Raw genomic sequence first — 26,552 nt, forward strand, 5'->3', positions numbered from 1 at the left:
AACAGCCGGAACAAAATACTAGGATTGTAGAATGTGAGGAAATGTCCCGTCTCTGGGGGAAAGGAGGAGATGAGGCGGTACGGGCTTTTCAGAATAGGTTTAGGTGCCTTCATCATACACTCGGGGAAGACGTTCAACATTGGAGAAAGGAGAACAGCGATAGGTCCCGCCACGCCTCGAATAATCAGGAATCACAGGGAAGTAGTGAAGAAAGAGGGAGTAATGGAACATCTTACCCTGCCTCCCGTGAAACCAGCCAGGATGGGGAGAGAGGGGCTATGAGGCGTGAAGGAGTGTTTCACCACCCACCCCGAGAAGATGGAAAGGCATGGGACTTAGAGAGATGGGAACAGGGGAGGACTCCCTATAACTCACCAATACCTAAACGTAGATCTCGGAGCTGGGATGGGAGAGATGCGGATGGAGGAGCTAAATTGAGTGTCTTAAAAGCTGAAATTAAGGCAAAAAGGCTTGATGTTACTAGTTTAAAATCAGATGTTGATGAGATAATAGATGGAACATTGCCTTTGGAAAGGATAGAATTGTATGAACAGGATGAGTTATTGTTCATGGCAAAGGATATTACTAGGAAAGCTAGAGCGTTTCATGAGAAACTGACTGATTTGGCAGATAGATATGCCGTGGATTTGTCTAGGACAAGGGCATTGCAGAGTAACCACAGATTACAGTACGCAGACCAGGATCTAGATGAGAAGAGAACTACTGGATTAAAAACACACATAAGAGAGCTGGTATCAGGGATAAGAGTGTGGAGGGAACTGGATAAAAGGGAAGAAAGGTGGTCGAAAAAGGGCACGGTTAGACGAAGTACAAATGTGATGACCCCCGAGGGAAGGGTAATGCATATGGAGGCATTCCCTTTGCGAGAAATATCAAATGGAAATTATGTACATGTGCCCTGGAGTAGAGGAGATTTAGCTGCATTTACCAACTCATTTCCGAAGTTGCGGGACAATCCAGTAGAGTGGTATAAGCAGGTAGAGAGGTTTGTTAAAATTTCGAAGGTATTGTGGATTGATTTGAACACGTTGTTTGACATCGTGGTCCCATCTGATCTGTGGACCCCTTGTAAGACTAGTGTTGAATGGCCAAATGCTGAACCAGTGAGGGATGCTCGGACTAATGGACCGTCCGAGATTGTCATGCGAAAGTATGAAAGGGTAATAGCATGGCTGAAAGATAAGGTACCACCACAGGACATAGATTGGGTAAAAATAGACCGAACAAGGCAGGAACCCAAGGAGACAGTTCACGAGTTTTATGAAAGGTTATTGAAAACATTCAAGCAATACAGTGGACTAGATGTAATGGATCCCAAAGATATAGGGCAGTTTGTGTCAAAGTTTGTCTTGGGGTTGAGACCTGATATTTGTTTGATGATACAGCAACATTTAATCTGTTGGCAGAACAAACCACTAGATGAGATTTTACGTTATGCGAGGTACTGCAGTGACGAGATAGATTCTAAAGCCAAGAATCTAAAGGAGAAATTGATGGTGGTGCAAATGCAGTCCGCTGGGAAGGGTGGCCAGCAGAAGCAGGGGATGGGACGAAAACCAAACGGTCAGAATAAGGACAATGAGGAAGGGCAGAGACCTAGGATAGACTTTGCCACTTTAAAGAAAACGACAAAGTGCCATCAGTGTCACCAGGTGGGGCATTGGCGACGCGAGTGTCCCTTTAACCCTGAAAATGGAGAGCTAGAAGTAGAAGAGCAGGTCCAAGAAGTCCCAGTGCAAAAGGTGACAGTCCCAAGTAGTAAGGTGGCCAAAGGGGGGACTTCGGCTCCACGGGCCCAATTCCCACAGCCACCGAAGATAGCAGCTGGGGGAAAGGTCTTTAAACAAATGCCTCTGTTTATCGAGGAAGAAAAGTGTTATTACATTGATCCATTGACAGGACAACGGGTGAGCAGTGAAGAGGACTGTACCCTTGGGGCAGTCCTAGAAGTGGATCAGAGAGGGCCATTTGTTGAGGCAGAAGTGGCAGGGTGTCCCACTACGTTCTTAGTGGACACTGGGGCTACTCGTTCGACTCTGAGATCAGCGGTGGTTCCAGACTTGCCAATGTCAGGGGAAACAATTCAGGTGGTAGGAGTCGCAAATAAAAGAATGACTAGTCCTTTGACAGAACCAGTGTCTGTGAAAATTGGAAACCACATGAACGAACATCAGTTTGTGGTTTGTGACTCAAGTCCGGTATGTCTGTTAGGAAGGGATTTGTTGTGCAAATTGAATTGCACCATATACTGCACCCCGCAAGGAGTGGAGGTACAGACTACCGACGAAGATGCTACTTTTAAGGTGGCCAATTCAAAATCTTGTGTAGAACTATATCCTACTCTGACAATAGAAGATCTTCCCCAAGACCTACGAGATGCAGTGGCGTCAGAGGTATGGGATTTCACAGGAGAAGAAATAGGATTGATTAAGGGGGTAGAGCCGGTAAAAATTTTGGTAAAACCAAATGTTGAGTTTCCAAGAACGCCTCAATACAAATTGTCCCAGGAAACGATTGCGGGAATAAAACCTGTGATCGAGTCAATGATACAACAGGGAATACTGAAAGAAATCGTGGGTAGTCCTTGTAACTCCCCGATTATGGGTTTGCAGAAACCTAGCGGGAAATTTAGGATAGTTCAGGATTTACGAAAGATTAACAACATAGTTGTTTCATGTTGTCCCGTGGTACCGAATCCATCAGTGATACTGTTTCAAATACCATGTCAAGCAGAATGGTTCACAGTGATAGATCTTTGTCAGGCTTTCTTTTCAATCCCATTGGATGAAGAGAGCAGGTATCTTTTTGCTTTTAAAATGGAAGATCGCGTTTTAACATGGTGTCGAATCCCACAAGGATTCACAGACAGCCCATCCATCTTTAATCAGTTGTTGAAGAAGAATCTTGAGAATCTAGTACTGCCACAGAACTCGGTTCTGGTACAGTACATAGATGACCTACTTGTTGCGTCAGAGACAGAGGAAGCTTGTAAAACAGATTCAATTGCCTTACTGAACCATTTAGCTGAAAATGGACATAAGGTATCTCCGAGCAAGTTGCAGTATTGTCTGACAGAAGTACAGTATCTAGGGCACAGGTTAGAAAAAGGGAAACGTAAGGTGTCCCCAGAGAGGATTGAGGCGATAATGAAAATGAATGCGCCTACAACACAGAGAGAAGTTAGAATGTTCCTAGGAATGGTGGGTTACTGCCGACAGTGGATAGTTAACTTCTCACTGAAAGCAAAGCCCTTACAGAAACTGACGCACAAGGAGGTGAGTGATCCGGTACCATGGGATGAAGAATGTCTGGTGGCGTTTTTACAGCTGAGAGACGATTTATGTCGTGCTCCGGCTCTGGGAATGCCAGATTACGAAAAGTCATTTTCACTCTATTGCTGTGAGAGAGAGGGATGTGCTTTGTCAGTCTTGGCACAGACCCACGGAAATGCCCGTAGACCAGTTGCATATTTTTCGGCTACATTAGATCCAGTAGCCGCAGCGTTGCCCGGATGTCTCAAATCCGTTGCTGCAACGGGTGTCAGCATTGAAAGGAGCGAGAGTATTGTGATGGGACATCCAGTGGTGGTGTATGTACCACATTCAGTTGAATTGCTATTGACCAGGACGAAGACGCAGCATCTGACCAATAGTAGGCTCACGCGCTACGAGCAAGTTATCCTTGCCGCGGAGAACGTGACGCTCAGGAGATGCTCTGTCTTGAATCCTGCTACTTTGATGCCATTACCTACTGTGATAGAAGGCGAAGGATGTGAAGACCACGATTGCCTTGATGTGACTGAACTATGCACGAAACCCAGACCAGATATTGTGGATGAGCCATTGTCTGACCCCGATGAAATTTACTTTGTTGATGGCTCATGTTTAAGAGACGATACTGGTCGGTTGAGAGCAGCTTATGCTGTTTGTACCATTACTGGAGTTGTGGAAGCCGCTTGCCTGGAAGGAGTACATTCCGCACAGGTAGCAGAAATTATTGCCCTAACTCGTGCCTGCATAGCAGGAAACGGAAAGAGAGTCACCATATACACTGACAGCCAATATGGTTTCGGCGTGGTTCATGATTTCGGGCAGTTGTGGTCTCAGAGGGGTTACATGACCTCCTCTGGTTCGCCCATTCGAAATGGAGAATTTGTGCGGCTGTTGTTAGAAGCATTGCAAGGTCCAGTTGACATCGCAATAGTAAAATGTGTAGCTCATACTAAGAATACAGATTTTGTGTCACAAGGCAACAGATACGCTGATGAAGTCGCACGCTATTGTGCGGAACAAAATTATTCTTTCTCAAAGGTGGAAATAGAAGGTGCAGAAGAAAAGACTGAATTAAGTATGATGTTAGAAACTGTAGACACTTGGGAGGATTTAAGAATAATGCAGGAGAACGCACCTGAAACAGAGAAAAAGGCATGGGAAATAGCAGGTTGTGTGCGAAGTGAAATGGATTTTTGGGTTTCAGCCGATGGGAGAGCTGTGTTACCTGAAGAATTAGCTAATCCCATGGCGAGAGAAATACATGGTCCAGTACATCTAGGAAGGGATGCTATGATGAGAGTATTTAGGCAAACTTGGTATTGCCCTAAATTTAGAATAGCAGCAGAATCAGTATGTAAGCGATGTGTTACCTGCCAACAACTGAACGTAGGCAAACGAACACCAGTCACACTGAGTCACATTGGGAGGTCGGGGGGGCCTTTCAATAGAATGCAATTAGATTTCATCGAAATGCCAAGAGTCAATCGCCTTAGGTATGTGTTGGTGATTGTATGCGTATTTTCCAGATGGGTTGAAGCGTACCCTACACGTAGGTGCGATACACTCACAGTGGCTAAATTGTTGCTCAGGGAGTTGATACCGCGCTTCGGGGTGCCTGCCTCTTTGGAATCTGACAGAGGAAAACATTTTAACAGCGAAATAGTGAAGATGTTGTGCTCCACACTGAATATCGATCAAAAGCTGCATTGTAGTTATCGACCAGAAGCTTCAGGAATTGTGGAACAAGTGAATGGCACGTTGAAGAATAGATTGGCTAAAGTAGTGGCATCCACATCTTTGAGTTGGCCAGATGCTCTTCCTCTAGTGCTCATGAGCATGCGCAGCACCCCTGACACGAGGACAGGTCTTTCTCCCCACGAGATCCTGATGGGGAGGGCCATGAGACTTCCTACAGTTCCAACTACTGCCCTATTGAATATTACAGATGATCTGATCTTGGATTATTGTAAAGGACTGTCTGACGCCATCCATTCTGTGTCCCTTCAGGTGCATGCGGCTGAAGTTCCAGCATCGAGGAACCTGTGTCATGATCTGAACCCAGGGGACTGGGTCTTGGTTAAAAAACACGTCCGGAAGAACTGCCTAGATGTTCGCTGGCGTGGGCCCTTTCAGGTAATCCTGATAACGAACACCGCGGTGAAGTGCGGGGGGCTGCCAAATTGGATCCATGCTTCCCATACTCGAAGAGTTCCAGCACCTCTAGAAGAAACAGCTCCCATCCCAGACGAAAGCCCGGAAGTGGAAGAAGAGTTGCAAGAAAGGATTGAGGCAGCTGAGGGGGTGTCGGAAGAAGTTGGGAACGCAACGGATTCAGAAGAAGAGCGAAGGCAGGACGGCAGTGAGACAGAAGACGCAACTGAAGGAGAGAGCAGAAGTGAATACGACTCAGACTCAGATCCGTATCAGAGCGACCAAGAACCAAGTGAGAGGACAAGGAATAGGAGAATAAGGCTTGGAGCTGCCACTTGGCCAGCAAGGAGAAGAAGGCTAAGTTTGAGGTCGGCCCAAGAAGAAACGCTTGCTCCTATATCCGAAGACTCAGGTCCGGAAGAAGATATCCAGGATCAAGCCGAGGAGGGTCTTAGAAGATCAAGAAGGGTGCGAGTGCCTAGCAGAAGATACTCTACTCCCGACTGGACCTACCTTGTTGTAGATGTCTGGGAGACACAGAACAGGGAGGATCAGGGAAGTGGAACTGATCAGAACTGACCCGATCATCACAGTGCAAATAAGGTTTCTACTGCCAGGAGTGGAGACCGAAAGGTTGCTGACACTCAACATCGTTCATCCTGCTCTCCTGAGTGGAATAAGAAAATTGATTTTAGAGACAGTTGAGTTTCCAGTTTGCTGTTCACGATATCCAATATTGGAGGGAACTCTTCTTCGTTTGGAAATGCTTGAGCGAGTAGTAGAAATGCTAGGAGCGCTTATTGTTGTGGATTAATACCATATTGCGAATGTCTTCAAAGGGGCGCAGAACTGGAAAGGTGAAGAAAGTGATCTTGATTAGAACGGACCCCTTTGTAATTGTGGATGTAGAGCTGATAGTACCAGGAGTAGAAATTGAAAAAACGTTAACTCTCAATTTCGTCCGTCCACTTGTCCTGAGCGAAATAAGGAGAATAATCCTAGAAAAAGTTGACTTTCCATGTTGTGGTACGAACTGCCCAGAACCTGAGGGAATGATACTTCGGATGGACATTTATGAAGACGTAGTGTCACTCCTTGAGTCATACATAACTTCAGACGAAAATAAGACTGTTGAAAAGAAATTGTAAAATTTTTGCAAGATAACCTAGCGCCAAGTGGAAGAAGAAAAATGGTAGGGGTTTCCTTTTAGCGGATGGAGAAGGGCTAGGGTTGTCTATTTTCTACTGGACTTTGAACTGTTTTGCGGAAACAAATTGTCAAGCTTCCAAGTGTTCAAAAGAGAGACATTGCAAGAGAGAAAGACTTTGTTTGAAAACGGGGAAGAAGTTGATGCGAGAAGAACGTCCAAAGAGACACTGTTTGAGAACATGGAGGCTGGCAACCCGAACCGCAGGGCAAAATGTATAGCTGTTACACTTTTAGGAGTAGTGGTTTCTCTTATAATTTTAGTGGTAACTGTTTCATTCCTAGTGGGACACGAAGGGGATGAAACCGCAGTCAAGGAGGATAAGGGAGTATCAACACCGAAAACTACCATTATTAAGGAGAAGGGAAACATCAATGAGAAAGACAAAGCGTTGTTAGATGCAGAAATAAAAAGGCTTCACACAGATGAGTCACAGGGAAATTACAAGTCAAATGCTTATGCTAAATTGCTTTATGAATATGTTGATGCCATGGAAGTGAAGGATTGTTACGTTTGTATGCAATTACCAGCTTCAGTGGAGGAGGGTATCAGATACCATCATCTTCCGTTGACATATGGAATAACGTGCAGTTTATTGTTGAGCATGTTTTATGGACGAGAAGGATTCGAGTATTACTTCTCGAATTTCGACTCGACATTGCCAGAGGTTCCGAATTTCAAGCATTTGAACAAATGGGACTACTACAAAAGCGAAGACAGATTACACAAATGGTTTATTCCATGGAAAACGTTAGATACTTCACATGCTCGAAGAAACAATCTGACTGGTCAAATATCAGAAGTTGAGAAAAAGTTTATAGCACAGGTAGATACTAGATACAGGAGGCAGAAGATTTTGAAGGCATCAGGACAATGGGAAACAGATTGGACCAAGGAGGAAAGGGCACATCAAAGAAAAGGTAGTATTGGTCCAATTGCTTTGGATAAGGATAAACGGGGAAAACTGTGCATACACAGGAGTTACTCTTATTATGAAAACTTTTATGTAGGTCAAGTCAATTGTGAACATGCTTTTCAATTGGAGTATTACTCTAAGGACTTTTTGAAAGGGATGCAAGCAATACCAAATGTATATTTTGTATGTGGAAGAAATGCCTATGTGAAGTTACCAGATAATTGGTACGGATCATGCTATCTGGCTGTTGTCTTCCCTAAAATATATCATGTTGAGAATTTAGACACACCTAAGAAAGAAATACCAACTAGATGGAAGCGAGGGCTGGGTGCAGCAGAGGTAGTTGGAGATGTACTAGGCGCTGCATTCCCTTTCTTAGGACTGATATTGACTGACATTAAGATCAGGAGGTTAGCTACAGTCATAGATAGACTATCTGCCAGTACTGCAAGATCCTTGATGCTGATAGAAGGGGAGATGCAATCGATTAGGGCAATGGTTCTTCAGAACCGACTTGCTTTAGACGTTCTGTTAGCTAAAGAGGGAGGAGTCTGTAAGGCCTTGAAGGTCCAGGAATGCTGTACTTACATTCCAGACAATTCAAAACCTCTAGAGAAGTATATACAAAACATCACTGCCATACACTACGAAGTTGAGGACCTGGCAAAGGTAAATGTGTGGGAAAAAGTGGGTCATGGAATGGGTAAAGTTGGAAGTTGGTTTGCCAACTTAGGAAAGGGTATCGTTTGGTACATACTGAAACCCATCATCATAATAGTGATTTGTGTAATCACTTTGTGGGGATTGGTGCGTTTGTATCAATGTTATAGAGCAAATAGGTTGCAGAGAGCTATGAAGAAACAGGAAGCAGAGTTGACAGCGATGCAGGACACTCAATATAAGAGTCTGAAAGCATTAGAGAGTATGAAAAGAGGTGGCACTGCCCTGTCTTCTCTTTGAAGGGTTCTACATTTTTAGTGTCTTGGTGATGATGACCCCTGAAGGTCATCAAAGGGGGGACTGAGAGAGCACAAGTTTGAAAAAAATGTATAAGTACGCCATATTTACAAGCACGTAGTTAGTTTAAACATGTTTTGCACACGAGTGTTTTATATCCAGGAGTGAAATATACAGAGTGTTTTATATTCAGTAGCGAAATGTGTAGAATGTTAAGTAGAGTAACTATAATTATAACAGTGTGAGATTAATGTAGAAATGTTGGAATATATGTGAAAACCTCATGTTCTCATGTTAAAAGAATCATGTCCGAATTAAATGTAACTTTGAAATCCAGTATAATGTGTAGGCCTTAGGGCAATTCACAGCAAACCTGGACGTGCTGCTAAAATAATGTGAGATAAGGTTGACATGGTTCTTCCAAATGTACTATTGAACTTAGGGTTAAAAGTATATGCTTTATAGATGTGTTATTTTAGAAACGTATGCTAGTTAAGAATGTTTGCTGTTTAAATCAAGTTAACGTTTTAAGAGTGCAGGGACCTGCTGCATGTAAATCAAGTAGGCCAGAGCAGATAATGTCATGTCGTTTAAATTGCCATGTGCTCGTTAGAGAAGAGGTCGTGAGGTGTCCAGCACAGAGCTTTGAGAGTGTTTTACGACTAAAGATATGGTGGAGTCTGGAATTTGAGGCCCACTGCAGGACGAGCTGTATGCAGGTGCGAGGGTCCTAATCAGCTCGAATGAAAGGGACTTTGTTCAGTGGCGCCTTACGCAGGCCTTTAGGAGTTTCCAGGAATTTCAGGGGGTATCGGCGCATTGGAGAAGAAGCCTGGGAACCAAGGTCAACTTTAACGAGGGTCTTCAAGAGTACCATCATGGAGTTTGCCGCGCACAGAGATACCACGTGAGGGGCGTCCCAAGGGGCGTTCCTATCAGAAATGTGATTTGGTATTAGGGAAAGAGACCCGGGAGGAGAGCAGAGCAGATGATTTTGGGAGCCTAAGGAAGCGGATGGGTAGGCAGATAGGCTGATCAGGAGAGACCCATTATCAGAGAAGAGACAAAGAGAAGTGCGTGATCTTCTTAGGAAGTCACCACGGCTGACACCTAGAGGGTTAAGATCTTGCTAAGTAGGGATGTCACTTAGTATAGTGTAGGGACAGACTAACCTTAATTTTCTTTTCTGTAATGACTTTGAGATTGCAACTTATATCTATTTTGACAACCCTTATGGTTTTTGAGCTTGTACTTATTATTTTGTTTTTCAGACTTAGATTATTCAAGAAGTTCATGTTTATAGTGATACCAATTTACCTTTTGAATCTCATTTTGAGAAGTTTGTATCTTCAGTTATCTTTGACTTTATATTAAATCTTTAAAACTTAAATTTGGTCGGTGGTCATTTAGAGTGGTGTAAGTTCTTAAAATGATTGACTTATTGTGAGATTACCTTTTACTCAACGACAGGTACCAACGATTCAGTCGACATAGTTTGGGATTTGGTAAGATAAATAGTAACCAGTAATCCCGCGTTAGCAGACGTTTACAGGTAAGTAAACATATACATAAATCAAAAGAATTTCGTTGTGTGCACTGCATCCCTAAATGCAATGCAGTGCACACAACGAAATTTGTTTGATTTATGTATATGTTTACTTACCTGTAAACGTCCATTATCCATAGATTACTAACCCCCACCCTACCCCTCCCCCTCCCCACGTCACCGCCCCGGCAGGTACTCACCTACCAACCGCGGCTGTTGGGCGGCAGGTAATAGTAATTTTTTATGTATATTGAATAAATAATAGTTTTTTTTATTATTTGTTTTTTATTAGCATTTTCATCATAGAACAACAAACAAGAAAATAACCACATTGCAGTGCTGTATGATAAGAATGAAGCCGACAGATCAGTCTTTGGCTGTCTCCTACCAAGATCGGGGCCTCAAAAGTCCGATGTACAATAATAAACATCAGTGAACATAAAGAACCAACAGATATGTCGGCATCTCCACACCCCAAGAATTCTACAACATTCCGTTGTGGAGCGATCTCATTTGGTACACTTGGCATGCAAATGTTACATTACACATCTACATTTCTAGAATTCAACCAGGTGATCTATGGTTCCCAGATATCATTGGGTCGGGTTCTAAGCGGCTGGAGCTCCCAATATGATATTGAATACATATTTAACTGTTATTGTGGTAATTTCTAAATTAGCCAGACAACACCACCTTGTGGCAGACTGTCACAAGCCGGTGTTGACAATTAAATGCCGGTGCCAAGCACTGAAAACCACCAGCTCAAATTAAGCACTGTGGTGCTAAGTATGGCACCGATAAATTCTGACCCCGCAGTATTGAATTTTAACAGATGGAATAAATATGGCAGCAGCGGCTCCTCCGCTAATGTGGAGGAGCATTGCCCCACACGAAAAATAAAATGATAATAACATAACCTTATTGTAATTTTATTTTTCAAGGTGTGGGGCTGAGATGTCAGCTAGCAGAGGGACGAGTGGTATGTACACTTAATTGCGGATAACGATTTGGCTGGCCGTCTCGGGCTGGCCAAACCATCATGCACACTTTGCATGTTTTCCACCCAGTCTGCATTATAGCCTGATGGGAGAACCACGGTGCTCAGACCAATCATGACGCTGCATTAGCAGCGTTGTGAATGGCTTGGACAGATTGGCAGGCTGGGTGCTTCCTGATGTAGCGTTCTCGACGAAGAAGAATGGAGGAGAGGCTGCGGCCAGGTAAGTGCTGTTTTCTTTCTTTTTAACCCCTCCTGCCGTATTCCCCCCTCCGGCCCCAACACCATGGCCCCATAGCAGGCGCCACTGAAATATGGCAACTTCCTAAAGGGCACCTGTAATGAACGGCCTATGGCACAGGGTTTTCTGCATGTCAACTTTCTTTGGATATCAGTTTCTGTGTTTTTTGAGGACCAGCTGGTACATGAGAGGATGGTCGAAATGACTTTAAGCTAAATTATTCCAAGCAGACATAGTTCTTCAAGTTATCTTGGCGCACATCTATGTGCTGCTAAATCCACCAAAGGCTATAGTGGGTCTGGTTCACAAAGGGATTTCAACACCCAAGTTCAACAGAGGCGCACAAATTATTAAATTTATTAGTTCACATTTACATTTTGCAATTCACAAAACCTGAATTTGTCCTTGTCAATCGCGTATTAAAGTGGAATCATGTAATGATACATGTGAGTGAATCTGCTCCCCAGGCGAACAGTTGGTATCACTATTCATAAAGTGTGTGTGGATGAATGCTCCATAAAATTGTTGAGGGTGTACCAAAAAGTCTTTCTATCTGGGGGAAGAATGTTAAAAAAAACATAGCATGAGAAAATGCAGTTTTCTTAAGCTCATACAGGTGTGTAATTGCACGCTATGTGCAATTACACATATATAAGTGCTTAGTTATTTAAGTCCCCCCTGGAAAGACGCAGCTGTCTCAGCTTTCCATTAGTACTGCGGGAATCCTTAGAGACTTAAAAACATCATAAACCTCCACTTTCGGGGTAAACTTGCATGTGTGGATTTTGGAAAATCATCTGTGTGAACCAAGCTCAGTGAGCATACAGTGGTGGAAATGATAAAAGGGAGTGCTCAAACGCCCCTAAAATGGTATTGTGATTACAAGAAAATAGTGTTTAAAACGAGTCAAAATCTGTCCCTCTCTCTATCTCGCTCTCTAACCTCCCATCTTTCTATGTCTGTGTATTTCTCTTCTGCTGGCCTTCTCTCCTCTCTTCTCTCCAATGGCTTTTCCATGCTTCTCTCTTCCTTTGATATCTTTTGTATGCACTGAAGAGAAAAAAATAACACCAAGAGACATAATACACTAGCAGTCCCTCTCAGATGGATCTGGGGGCCAGTGGCGTAGCTAGATCATTGGCCGCCCAGTGCGGCCCCAGCGTTTGCTGCCCATGGTGGCATGTAAGAGCGAGGGAAAGGGGGTGTTGACGGATTCCTACGACAGCCGGGGAGGGGGGCATGCTGGTGCAAGTCCCATGTGGCTACCGCCCAGCAACGGCTACTAGTAAGAGCTAGGGGGTGGAGGGAGACCGCCACCCCCAAAGATAGTGCCACCTGGGGCGCTCGCCCCCCCCCCCTCGCTACGCCACTGGGAAGAAGAGCATTGAACTTAAATAAGTCAAATAAAAAAATTAAAACTATGTATTTCCTTCTATCTTTCTGCTTTGTATTTTGAATGTATTTAATAGATTCTGTATATTGGGGCATACTTGCGGTTATCCTACATGCCTCATCTGAGTTACCTAACAACTTGCAGGATCTCTACTTCTCAGTGGATACATGACTTCATGGAGACCATGCAAGAGAATGTAGACCTGGGATCTTCTCAAGAAAAGTTTAATTTGGAAGATATTTGTTTTTTTTCCCTGAGATATTGTAATTGTACACAAATCAGTATGCGCATTGGGGTAAAAATTGGAATCAGATAGACTAACACCATTGAGATGAGTCTCCATCCGAGTCAGGGAAGTACATTTGGGGTTTCTGCTGATTGACTGCTACAAACCAGAAGCATAAACAATATTGCTTAGCCTTGTACAGAATACAGTGTTTTTTAGAGAAACTTTATTGTTTGATTTATAAAAATCATTACAATGGTAAAACATGCATCAATGATAATTATAACATGTATCAATATTACTAAAGTATTTACACATGGTGCGAGAGACACGTGTTTAATCTCAATGCTGTGTTTTTAAAAAATAATAATTTTTTCCTTTGAGAATCTACCTAGGGATGTCCATTTAGTCAATTTGTATCATCACAGTGCATAAAAAAATAAGATTCATCTATAAATAATTAAAAAGGACCTAGCAATCTATCTTAGTTAGTAAAATATTAACTTTATCTAAGTGATACTACTTCATAACAGCAATTTAGAGAACAGTTGGGGGCCGTGGTTATCCCTTCTGGGTTGATATCTACTAAGGCCACATAACAAGACCATAGTCGTTGAGAATTAATGATTAAAACCACTGGAAGCGCTGGTCCATTAATATGGTGAAGACCCTACATATGATGCTTTAAATGTTCCTGGGACACACAAGAGGGCAAGAAATGATCTGTGTAAGGAAAGAGGCCATGGTCAACTGCAGTTTAATAGAGGGTTTTTTAAAACTCGTTTGGGCTTACAGTAAGTGTTAAAGATTTTTCGGATGTGCAGATTTTTGGTGACAAGTGTAAATTAGTAATTTTAATGATACAGATGACGGTAACCGATGAATTCCTGATTTTACATGAAAAAGATGATTATTTTATTTAGGAGTGTGAAAAATAATGTAGTATAGTTATGCCATGTTTTCAATGCGAGACTCTGTTTAATTGAATTGGGTGCAGTTTCTGGAGTTCTGCTCATCTTGCTCCAGCTAATTTTTCCCTCCCAATCAGCAACCTGCTGTGAGTCTTCTCTCTCCACAATTTCCGCTGAACATGCCAGTAGACTGTAGTAATAGAGATAACAGAAAGCATGTATTGTGAATGAAACTTTCTATCTTGTTCCTAAAGTAAAATTTTGAAGGATTTCCGTTGGAAGTTCAGATGTAAGCATGCAAAAGAACATAATTCTAAAGGCTATTGTTTAAATAATGTTTCATATTGGATTGAACATCTCGAGAGAAGCAGTTGCTGGGAAAGAAAGAGCAAGATTACTCTTACCTTAAGAAAATGGTTAGTGTTAAGGACCCTTCAAATTAACAAAATTGTTTATGATTTGCCAATGCGAACCCTGTTTTGAAAACTCGGGGGGGGTGGGGCAACTTCTCATTCCCCCCCCCCCTCCTCTGAGATTCTGAGTATTCTACGATTTTTCTTTTTCACTAAGATTTGTCAGTACTCCTCTTCAGTTTGAATACTGGAATTTAGACTTTTATGAACTGACTAGGGTTCCACTATGATTTATGAATCTTTCTTTTTGTATTACTGAGTCTTCATGACTAACATCTGCACTCCTCTGTAATATTGTATTAATGATTCTGTATTAAACCTTTTTAAACTTAATTTTGATCTATTGTTCAATTCTTGAGTGGTCCCAGTTTCTAAGATGGTTTCACTGTACTAAATGAGTTTGATTTGAGGGCTTCGCTGTTTCTTGCCACTAGGTCAATGACAAGGGTTGCAGAGCTGACTTGCCAAAGGTAACTATTAGGGTTTTGCAATATTGGGGTTCAAGAGATTATTGCGGTTTGGCTCCCCCAGAGTTTGGGGATATGTGCCAATTTTCTGATGTCAAATCCTGCTGGGACATGACTAGCCATATTGACTGTGGGTTCCTGAAAGAACTTGGGGTCTAAGTATGAATAGGGAGAAATTTAGTTTGTGAGTGTATTTTGAGGTATGAATCGTGATGATGAATTTCTGTTGCTGTGTTTGTTTGAACAAGTGATGATCATCATGGGTTTAATATGTGGACTAATTATAGTTGTGATGATGTATTATTCGTATTTGTAATCTCATTTGAAGATCAATGTGTTAAAAAAATGAAATAGAGTTGGTTATCGGATTTGTCATAAAACCAAGATCTGGAGATACTGATTTTGTGTCTGTTCTGTGGTGTGTGGAGCAAGATGCCACTTACACAAGAGTGGGGATTTTAAATTAGCAACATTTTTTTTTCAGGTTTGAGAATTTACCTGGAGTTGTTTTGCTCACCCTGAGTGCACGAGCTGATGGACATTAACTCAGAGGTGGATTTCTGCTGATCTAAATTTAGATAGCGATAATGTTTCGGATTGTTCCGAATTTTTCTTTTTATTTGTTCTTATTTTAACCGTTATGGTTTACAATTAAATACATTTGCTTAGAATACTGATCTTTACTTCCTTTCTAGGGTAAACAGAAAAACGTTTTTTGATTTAATGTGGTTTTGTAATTGTTTTCCTGTTTGCAAAGAAGGCGCACTTTGATTGGTTGCTCAGCCAGGGAGCTGTGCTGGGATTGGTGAGACATCAACACAAAGCCACCCACTAATTCACTGGTTGCTGGCATAGTCGTGCTGTGGTACCTTTGACAGAGCTGTGCTGTAATTGACTGTTGTTCGCTATGGTTGTTTATAGAGTTATTGTGACTTTGAGTTTGTTTTAAGTCTATTCAGTGTGAAAACAAGGGTGGTATATTTTCAAAACTTAAACCAAAGAATAAGATACATAGAGAGGGGTCAGAAATCACAGAGTGAAAGAACACCAGCATATGAAATTATGTTAAAGGTCGGGTATTACATGTGTACCTGGCCCTCTAAATGGAATAAAAACACCGTACATGATGCGATTTTACAGTTTCAAGTGTAGGGCACCTTTAATATTAAAAAGCTAGATTCCTAAGACAAACCATGTACGATTTGAAGCCAATGCCTAGAACCACACAGTTTAATGTGCTTAATAAATAAATCGCATGGCAACAGTAAAGGAAAGAGAGAAAAAAGATAAAAAATATGAAGAAGTCATATAGGGGTCGGCTGAAAAAGCAAACTAGATCACCAAGAAAAGAGTTGGAGAGAGGACATGATAGAATGTGTAACCTTTCCTGCAATAGTTAATATCAGAGCATGACAAATAGAAAAATAAGAAAATGAAAGATGTGGTCACATGAGGAGGATGATGAACAAATCATAAGTGAACTGTTGAATTCTAGACAGCCTCCATGTACAGACTGATCGGTGGAGGGAACCAAGACTGAGGTAAGGATGCTGGGCGACATACAGTAATGGCACAAGTCCATACTGGTATTGTACTGAGTGCCCCAACTGTGGCAACAGCCATAACAGCAGTACCTAGTACTAGTAGAAGCGGAGTACCAGAGGATCATACACAGGTTCCCCTATGAGAGCAGTGGTAGTAGAGCCACAGTCTAAAGAAATGTGTATAGGAATTCCGAAAATATTATTTGGAGAATGGCTGCAAGAAATTTGTGCATTTGAGTCGGTTATTTAATTACAATGCTAATGAAATTAGATATTTGATCAAAAAAAGCAACTAGGTGGTCAATAAAGCTCATAACAAATTATAGGAATTAGCTGATGAGCTAGAAATTGACAGTATCAGAATGAAAAATCAAAAAATTATATAATGGCTTTAACGCAAGACAAAATGTAAGAGATGGGTTTGATTACTTTAAGAGCTCATATTAAAGATCTACGGCCTAACTATGATGTTGGGCAGACATGACACCATTGCAGAAAGGAACCGCCCGACCTTAGGTCGGCGGTTCCGACCTCAGTATTACGATGCGACCGCCCTATGGGCATCACAAACCTCCATTTGTCAATTGAAGCTTGTGTCAGACAGAAAGGGACTGCAGCACCAGCTTCCATTGACAAATGGAGGTTTGTAAACATCCCTGCACCACCGTGTGACAGGCAACTCACAGTGCCTGCCACATGGTGTTCCAGGCTAGGTCGCCCCCACGCTCCACTGCTGCCTGCTGCCTGTTTTTGCCGCCTTCCTGTTCTGTTTCTGCTTCGAGCGACCCAGCTGCCGCAGAGCCGCCCGCCCGCCCCAGACTCTTCCCGCCGCTGCCTCCCTGCGGCCCCGCCCCCCGCCAGCCCATTCGCCGCCCCGCTCCCGCCACCCAGCTGACCCTCCCTCCCGGCTCCCTACTTATGACGCCCACGCGTACGCGCAGCGGTCACGCACAGCGGACGCGCCGATTGTGTGCCAAAGGTGTGCCAAAGGCAAGCCCGTCTGCACCCGTCTGCGCCTGGCCCGCGCCCAGCACCAGGACCCCTGGCCCCCGCCGCTGCAAGGCCACCCGACAGACCTACGACGCCGCCACCCTCCACGCACTCAATGCCGGCCGGAACACCGCCTGCTACCGAGCCACCCCAAAACGCACCCACGGATCCTTCACCTGCAAAGCCTGCCACTTCACCTGCCTCCGAACCTGCACCGCACCCGCCAAACCGAGCACCAGCAACAACCACCTCAAGTGCATCCTGCTCAACACCCACTTCGTCCACAGACACGCCGTGGAACTCTGGAACCTCCTCGACACAACTTCACCAGACGTCGCCTTCCTCACGGAAACCTGGATGAACGCCTCCTCAGCCCCCGACATCACCATCGCCACCCCGGACGGATACAAGATCACCCGGAGGGACCTCGTCAACCAGACCGGAGGAGGCATCGCCATCGTACACAAGAACACCATCCGCATCATGACCAACTCCGACGACACCCTCACCGCCGCTGAACACCTCCACTTCCAGATACACACCGACCCCAAGACGACCATCAGAGGCACCCTCATCTACAGACCCCCGGGACCACGCACACAATTCAGCGAAGACATCGCAGACTTCAACAGCCCGCACGCCCTCCCCTCCGCTGACTACATCCTCCTAGGGGACATCAACTTCCTCCTGGAGAACAACAACAACCCCAACACCACCTCCCTGCTGGACAACCTCGCCAACCTCGGACTCAAGCAACTGGTGAACACCCCCACCCACTACGCCGGCCACACGCTTGACCCCGTCTTCTCCTCCAGCAAGCACATCTCCTTCAGCCACTCCACTGGACTTCATTGGACGGACCACAGCTGCGTCCACTTCAGCTTCAGAAGAACCACGACCCACCACCACCCGCAACATGTTCCTCGCAGGAGCTGGAACAAGATCACGGCCGACCAGCTCACCACCTCCCTCAGCCAGAACCCTCCCGCCAGCGCAACGGACCCCAACAAAGCAGCCAACAACTTCACACAGTGGATCACCAACTGCGCAGACACCCTCGCACCACTGAAGAACCCTCCCAGCAGACCCAGCAGTAAGAAAGCCTCCTGGTTCACCGACAAACTCAAGAAATCCAAGCTGAACTGCCGCACCCTCGAGAAAGCCTGGAGCAACAACCAGACCACAGACAACATGACTGCCCTCAAGCACGCCACCCGCAAACACCACCAGCTGATCCGCACCACCAAGAAGACAGCATTCAAGGGACGACTGGACAACAATGCCCACAACAGCAAGGAACTCTTCAGCATCGTCAAAGAGCTCTCCAACGCCAGCGCCGGAAACAACGACATCACTCCCTCGCAAGACCTCTGCGACTCACTCGCCTTGTTCTTCCACAGCAAGATCGCCCACATACACAACAGCTTCGGCGCACAGACCACGCACCCAACCACCGAGCCAACGCCCCCCACCACCACCCTCTGCGCCTGGACTCCGGTCAGCACCGAAGGCACCGCCCGTGTGATGAACACCATCCACTCCGGATCACCAACCGACCCCTGCCCCCACCACGTCTTCAACAAAGCCGACTCCATCATCGCACCCCAACTCCGGGACATCATCAACACCTCCTTCAACACCGCCACCTTCCCGGAGAGCTGGAAGCACGCCGAGCTCAGCGCCCTCCTGAAGAAACCAACAGCGGACCCAACCGACCTCAAGAACTACCGTCCCATCTCGCTTCTCCCTTTTCCTGCCAAGGTCATCGAGAAGACCGTCAACAGTCAGCTTGCTGCCTTCCTCGAGACGAACGGATCCCTCGACCACTCGCAGTCCGGCTTCCGAGCAAACCACAGCACCGAGACCGCCCTCATCGCAGCCACAGACGACATCAGATCCCTGCTCGACAACGGGGAAACAGCGGCCCTCATCCTCCTGGACCTCTCCGCAGCATTCGGCACGGTCTGCCACCGCACCCTAGTACAGTGCCTCAACAACATCAGAATCCAAGAGAAGGCACTGGAATGGATCATCTTGTTCCTCACCGGAAGAACCCAGAGGGTCCGCCTCCCCCCGTTCAGATCCGAGGCCACCGAAGTCATCTGCGGCGTACCACAAGGATCATCACTCAGCCCCACCCTCTTCAATGTCTACATGAGCCCCCTCGCAGCCATCGCACGCCAACACAACCTCAACATCATCTCCTACGCCGACGACACCCAGCTGATCCTCTCCCTCACCAACGACCCCGCCACCGCCAGAACCAGCCTTCACGAAGGGATGAAAGACGTCGCCGAGTGGATGAAGGACAGCCGCCTGAAACTGAACTCAGACAAGACGGAAGTCCTCATCCTGGGATCATCGCCCTCCGCCTGGGACGACTCCTGGTGGCCCCCTGCCCTGGGCACCGCTCCCAAGCCAACGGACCACGCACGAAACCTGGGCTTCATCCTGGACTCCTCCCTCTCGATGACCAGACAAGTCAACGCCGTCTCGTCGTCGTGCTTCAACACCCTGCATATGCTCCGAAAGATCTTCCGATGGATCCCCACCGAAACCAGGAAGGCGGTCACCCAGGCACTCGTCACCAGCTGACTGGACTACAGAAACACCCTCTATGCCGGAACCACAGCAAAACTTCAGAAAAGACTCCAGCGCATCCAGAACGCCTCCGCACGACTCATCCTGGACATCCCCCGACGCAGCCACAGCTCCGGACACCTGAGAGACCTGCACTGGCTCCCCGTCAACAAGAGGATCACGTTCAGGCACACAAGGCTCTCCACGACCTGGCCCCCAGGTACCTCAACAACCGCCTGACCTTCTACACTCCCACCCGCCAGCTACGATCCACCAGCCTCGCCCTCGCCGCCGTTCCACGCACCCGCAGAGCCACCACCGGAGGAAGATCCTTCTCCTACCTGGCAGCCAAGACTCTCTCCCCATCCACCTCCGACTGACCCAGGACCACCTTTCCTTCAGGAAGCAACTCAAGACCTGGCTCTTCAAGCAGTAGCAGACCCCCCCTTGCCCCCCCCAGCGCCTTGAGACCCCTCCGGGTGAGTAGCGCGCTTTATAAATGCCATGATTGATTGATTGATCGATGGTGCCGGGATGTTTAGGGGGGCACCATAAGTGGCCCCCAGGCCCCATTGTGGAGGGACAGGGGGTAAGGCCGACATGGAATGGTTGTCGGAAACCAACATCATAATCCTGATGACTGAGCCACTGTCATTAAGGGATTATGGGGTCTGTCCGAAGCACCGGCAGGCTGCTTGAGCCCGTTGGAACCACGTCGGAATCCCCCCACAGGTTTCACTCTGCCCACTGTAATCCTAATACAGTGGTTGGACTGTAAACCTAACATGTTGGGCAGAAAGCCTCTGACCGCTGGTCGAAGGCTTTTCACCCGACATTGTAATTAGGCCCTTAATTGAGAAAACAACAAATTGGAATGATGTGAAGAAATGTTGAGAAAAATGGAAGAATTGGACACTGAATAAAGGGAAAATGAAAGGAGTTTAGGCAAAGGCAAGGAGTATCACGAGTGAATCTGAAGTAGAGTCAACCTCATGGTGGCATTCCCTTTAAGGGAAGTACATGGAGGGAATCTGGTACATACCGTGGACAGAGGCTGGTTTGTATGCTTTTATGAATACATTTCTGAAACTGAGCGAATACCACGCAAGGCGGTATGAGGAAAAACATCAGTTGACATACAATTCTCCAATGTTGTGGGCTGATTTGAGTACTTTGTTTGAGATTGCAGTCCCTGGAGAAGATGGTTACTGGATGGCCAACACAGGAACATGCCAGCTTTAGTCCAAATAATGCACCAGCAACTGAGATATCAGACAAATACAGAGCTGTGATTGAATATTTGAGAAAGTGAGTTCCTGAGAATATTATAAATTGGGAGAAGATTTTGAGAACGACACAGGAATCCAAGGAGTCAGTGCATTCCTATTATGAGAGGATTATCCACGTATTTCAGAAATGTAGCAGAGTCAAAATGTAATAGTAAAAGGTAATTTTGGAAAATTATTTTCACAAAACTGAGAATCACCAAAACAATCCATTGTAGTCAAAAACAGAAAAAATGTAGCTGGTAGTTTTGTTTCTGCTTTCGTGAATGGATTGAAGTCAGAAATTAGTAATCACATTAAAGAAAGTGATTTGTGTTAGCAGATGAAGCGCACTGATCAGGTCTTGAAGTTAGCGAAAAACAGTAGTGGCAGTACTGACTGTGTAGTAGTGACAGAATAGTGCACAAAACTAAGACCAAATATAAATGAAGTTATGTTGGAACTGGCAGATATCACTTTTGAGACTAGGCAAAAGAAGTTAAAGGAAAAGATGATGATTGCTCTGACAAAACAGTTTGAAAAAGGATTGCGGAATCCAATAGGTTCAAATATGAATTTTGTACAGAATAGAGTAAATGGGATAAATGAAGGAATGCAAAGTAGAAGTGATAGAGTGAATGTTGAAATGGTGTTTCATTCTTATGGGAGGTTTGGACACTGGAAAAGAGAATGTAGATAACATCCTAATAGGATGCAGGTCAATTTGGAACAACTTCAGCAGAATCAGAGAGGTAATATGTTGTTGAATATGCAAAATGCAGGGCAGAATATGCAGAATCAGAAATCATTTTAAATGCTTGTGCCAATAGCCCTGGTGATGCAGCACAGCACGAGAAATAGCATGCCATATAATCCAATGTATCAGCAAAATACTGTGATTTTGAATGAAGAGATGGCAGGGAGTAGTTTAAAATGATGATGCAGGTGGACCAATACTGTGCCCTTCAGGAAGAAACAATTTTCCAGCAAAAAGAAAATGATGATCTTGTAAATAATAATGTACAGAGTTCAAACAACGTAAGTTGTTTTGTTATGGAGTCGATGCAGATGTCTCTAAGTAAATTGAGAGACTTGCAGGAGGGTGCTCCCTAGAATAAGAAAAGAAAATGGGAAAAGATGGGCTAGGAAAAGAATGATCAAGAATATGTTTTGCCATACTCGGTGTTACAACCCATGTGTAAATATATGCTAAATGAGGCTCATGCAGGAAGATATAATCTGTTTAGAGGATTTTGAATAATGGCAAAGTACAGGATATCGACATGTGGCTGAGGATGTGCGTAACCATTGTTGGACATGTCATTTAAAAAGTCAGTTACAGTTATAAATCACATTGGGAAAACAGAAGGCTCATTTATAAGAATACAGTCCGGATTCATTGAGTTGCCACAATGTAATGGCTTGAAGCATGTCTTGGTAATAGTCTGCCTGTTCTCTGAGTAGGTGGAAGCATTAACCACAAGAGCAGATAGCCTTACAGTTGCCAAATTCTTGTTGAGGATAGTATTTCTAGATTTTGGTCTCCCAACTTCTATTGAGACTCATCGTGGTGCATACTTAAAAAAATAAGTTTTGCAAATAATCAGCACAGCTTTCAGGTCAAGCAGAGATTTCAATACAGTTATTGACCACAACCTTAAAGTTTAGTGGAGTGTAGTAATGGCAATTTGAAGAATAAACTGGCAAATGTCTGTGCATCAACTGGTTTGAAATGTCCTGATGCTCTTCCACTTGTTTTGATGAATACGAGAAGTACTCCAGACAGAAAGACAGGCTTGACTTCTCATAAAATACTGATGGGAATGTTAATGGAACCTGTATTTGTACCTTCAGCAGTGCTAGTTTCAATAACTGATGACATTGTTCTGGATTATTGCAACGGTCTGACTGATATGGTGAAATCAGTCCCTCATCAGGTGAAAGTGTCAACTTAAAACTATAAAGATACACCCTGCCACAGTCTGAATGCAGGTGACTGGGTTTTTATAGCATGCTAGCAAAGGATGCCTAATCACAAGATGGAAGATCCTTTCCAAATCACCCTGGTGATGAATAGCACTGGCAAGTGTGCCGGTGTGCCTCAGTGGATACATGCTTCTCACACAAAGAGGATGAAAGTAGCTGAAGCAGTGGATGAGGTGAATGATCAGAGTACACAGTTTGTTCAAAACGTTCAGAGCCAAGCTTTGGTTCTCAGCATGAATACAGAAGTGGGGAAAGATTTCTCTGAAACTGGTGAAATCAAAATGAAAAGCAAAAGCAAAAATGAATGAAAATGTCTAGCAAGTGAAAGTTCAGATGAAGAACCTGAAATTTCTGACGTCCAGTTACAGGGTTTTCAGATTGAAGAGCTACTCCCATGCAAAAAAGCAAAGCATGAGTGGCAGCAAGAAGCAAGAAGCAGTAGTCTCTGATCAAAGCAGTGACAATTTGCAGTTGAAACTGAAAGTGAAAATGACCCCTCTTGGAAGAAAGAGATTCACTGCTGAGAAAGCAGAGAAAGATAACTTTGATCAAAGTACAATCTCACGTTTGAGTCTAAGCTCAGGTTTGGGCTCAAGTCAAAGCCAAGTAGTCAAAAAATGGAAACCTTCAGTAGAAAGAGAAAAATCTGAAGAGGTTCCAAGAAAGAGAACCTGTCAACAGAAGCACTGTGGGCGAGAAAAAGATTTGGGAAACTTTGTTAGACCATTGAATCCGGAAATTAGTGACAGTGATTCACCAGTTGCTAAAAGAAGAAGAAGAAGAAGAATTAAAAATTGGAAATATGCTTTGCCTGAGTTGGTGTATCTAGCTACAGTATCTGAAGAAGAGGATGTAGATGAAAATGAGGAAGGCTACTTCAGAATGAGAAAAATCCAATATTGTTTTGAGAGTGATTCAGACACAAAGACTGAAACAGATGAGAATTATTCAGAATAGTTGAAGATAATCCATAAAACAATGAAAGTAATTTTTGGGCTAAGAGACTGATGTAGAAATTTAGGATCAGACTGTTTTTTTCAAAGACTGAAAATCTGTGACATTGCTTTTTTTCCTTTTACTTGTTTCATTAATTTTTTAACAAAATAAGGAAAAAGAAGAAAAATATTATTGTTTTAAAGAAAATGTTTGTTTGATTTTTTGCCACAGAAGGCATTTTTGTTTTGATCTCAGTCTAGAAGATGTGATACTGTAAAGGGGCTAAAAGAGATGACGTTGCCAATTATAACCTATTAGTATTAGTTGGTGTGTTGATGTGCTTACTGATCCGAGTAGGAAATGTTTTAATTTATATAAATAATGCTGAAATTGAAACTAAGTATGACAAAGTTAGACAATTGATACCAATACATGAAGAGCATGTAGCTAGTATCTTTAAGGATAGTGTGTATGCTAAAATGATTAAGGGAGTTTTTGGATATCATTAAGATTAATCATGGGCGTAAAATCCGTTCTGCTCGCGGATTTTGCGGATTTTCGGCAAATTCGCAATCCGCGAACTCTCGTGAATTTGCCGAAAATTCGCAAATCCGCGCGAAGCGGATTTTTTGCTTGGTCGCACTTGCCAACTAGAATATTATACAATTTTGCGGCGCGCAGCGTTCACTTACCTTCATTCAGCGTTTGTAGAGTTGTTTTTCTCCATGTTTGCGTGTGCTGCGCCATTTTGGATCTTGCTGCGGGATCCCGCGGGAGTTGGTCGACGTCATCGCGGCTTGCCACCTTGCACAGCGAGAGTTTGGCAACGCGAGTACGTCATAAAGGCCCATGATCACGCATCGCGGGAGTAAACACTTGCGAACACGTCGATGCGGCGGGCAGCGACAATCTCGCAATTGCGAGATTGCAAAATTTGCAATTTCGCACAAGAAATCCACCAGCAGGCAGCATAAACCTTGAAAATTATGATTTTTATCAGAATAACTCCTCAGGTTGACATTTGCCGCACTTTTCCAGCAGGCTCCTCCCAGTGCTTTCTTCATGTGCTGGTCACTTTGATTTGGATCTTGACCTGGAAGGATTACTTTTGGTGGATGCTGCTGGATATTTGGATTTTTTCAAAACTGAAAGCACTCAGCAGGTGCAAAAGTTCAATCTTATCATTAGTAACCATTCCCGGTAGTGCTTCTTGAGGGGCCCCCTCAGAGTTCAGTTGCCTACTTGGAACTATTCTATGACCCTGCTCTGACCCTCACAGCAGGCTCAGAGAATAGCTACAAGTATACAACAAAGGTCCTGTTAAAAAAATTACACTGCAACAGAAAGCATTTACAGATAAGGAAGCAGGTGCCAGCCTGGAAGTTCAAATTCAGTGACACATTAATCAGCCCCTAATTCATTCATGTCAGTTGAGGCAGGGCAGGTGTGCTTTTCCCCCCATAATCTACAGTGATGAACTAGAGGGTGGCATGGGTGAGCCAGAGGGTGGCATGGGTGAGCCAGAGGGTGGCAGTGGTAAAACAGAGGGTGCTGTGATGAACCAGACGTAGAAACAACATGGTCGCGACTGTTGCTACCCGACAAGTAAGTTCACGTTTGCGAACTGGTAAAAAACCCTTGCGAAATGGCAGAAACACTTGCGAACACAAAAAAAAACCAGGAATCCGCAAAATTTGCGAGAGTTCGCGGATTTTGCGGATTGCGAATCCGTAAATACGCAATTTCGCGGATTGCCAATTCGCAAAATCCGCCCATGCTTAATTAAGATCAATAAATGCTATGCGTGCCCTTACCTTCCAGCTGGGGAAGTATTGGCTTAGGATTCGCCAGGGGTACCGACGGAAAGAGCGGGGCCTCCACACCTGAGCTGTTGCCAGGCGAGGTGAGGCGTTCTCCCACGATGAGTTGGGAAAGAATCCCCCTTTCAGTTGAGGACTTACTTCCTACACACCAGATAACTGTGGATGGTAGGATGTATGGTATCCCTCTTTTTTGATCTTTTCACTTTAATATATATTGTTTTGCAGTAGTGTATTTGAGTGGTCCTGACGAAAGCCTTTGGATTAAACACTCCTATTTAGGCTGAAACATGTAGACCCCCATTTTTGTCCAACTACTAACAGTTATTAATTCAAACTGTTTGCACCTGCTTTTAATCATTGACATCACAATGCCCTTCTAATAAAGTTTTTCTTAACATTGTGGTAGCCAATTTTAGAATCACTTTTTCCTCATTTTTGTACACTGTTTTTCACTGCAAAACCAGAAACTCACCACTATACACACTTTTTCTTGGCACGATCCATCACTGGAGGATTTGGATTAAGGTGACACACGATTACAATTAGTGAGTCACCTATATCTGGGCCATCTTCCTCTCCAAATCCCAGATGATGAAGCTCTGCCATTGGGTGGGCTGATGGGATTCATTTCATTCTCAATTGCAAACATTACCAGACTTACCATAAACATTTTTCCTCTTTCATATGTCTACGTATCAATAGACCAATGG

This window comes from Lissotriton helveticus, chromosome 2_1 (genome assembly GCF_964261635.1).
Source record: "Lissotriton helveticus chromosome 2_1, aLisHel1.1, whole genome shotgun sequence".
NCBI lineage: Eukaryota > Metazoa > Chordata > Amphibia > Caudata > Salamandridae > Lissotriton > Lissotriton helveticus.